The following is a 1,017-nucleotide window of genomic DNA, read 5'->3' as shown; positions in this document are numbered from 1 at the left end:
CCACAGTTAAGCGTGTTGGGGCTGGAGTACTTTCAGGATGGGTGACCTTCCGGGAAGTGATTGTCGGAACTGTGTGAGTGAGGACAAAACACAAGGAAAGATCATGTGGTAATTTGTAGGATCGGTAAACAAGTCTTTAAAGCCTCCCGGACGTAGCGGACCGGCCGTCGAACACGGGTGGGCCCACGGGCCGAGAGAGGACGTAGGCCCCATTAAGAAAGGTGTGGTGGTCAGGGCGTTACAAGTGGTATCAGAGCCGAACCCAGTTGAGTGTAGAGTCAAGAGGGCTCACACCGTCAGGGGTGACGGTCTTGGTGCGCAACGAGGACGTTTCGATCTGTTAGTGGGGGTGAATTGTAACACCCTGGTTTCAGGAATTTAGTGGTGCATACAGAGAGGTTTAAAAGAATTGAGTTGACCACTTATATCAACAAAGTGCACTTATCTTTTCGGTCAACTGTCCTGAGAGAACTCCACAGTTAAGCGTGCTTGAGTTGGAGCAATTTCAGGATGGATGACCTTCCGGGAAGTGATTGTCGGAACTGTGTGAGTGAGGACAAAACAAAGGGAAGGATCATGTGGTGATTTGTAGGGTCGGTAAACAAGTCTTTAAAGCCTCCCGGACGTAGCAGACCGGCCGTCGGAAGATGGTGGACCCACGGGCCGAGAGAAGTCGTGGGACCCATTAAAAGAGATGGCGGTCGGGACGTTACACTAGTTTTCTAACGTTTATGGAAACACTATTAAATAGTAAATACGTATAAATAATGTTTATCGTGAGAAAACAAAAGCTAACGAAAAAAATAACCATTATAAATTATCCATATTGTCGGCTTCATTTTATTGGAATTTAATTTCTTTTCTGTAATAATCTTTATGAGAAAAATAATTTTATAGCTAAGAAACTGTAAATTAAAATTTTAAGCACAAAAATAGAATTCTAGTATCTTATTTTCTTCTTCTTCTTTACTTTCTCTTCAAGAGTCTAGCGGGCACGTGAAGGTGGACATGGACGTG

The sequence above is a fragment of the Arabidopsis lyrata genome (assembly GCF_000004255.2).
Source record: "Arabidopsis lyrata subsp. lyrata unplaced genomic scaffold ARALYscaffold_2, whole genome shotgun sequence".
In the NCBI taxonomy this organism is placed as follows: domain Eukaryota; kingdom Viridiplantae; phylum Streptophyta; class Magnoliopsida; order Brassicales; family Brassicaceae; genus Arabidopsis; species Arabidopsis lyrata.
Note: the sequence above shows the minus strand (reverse complement) of the source record.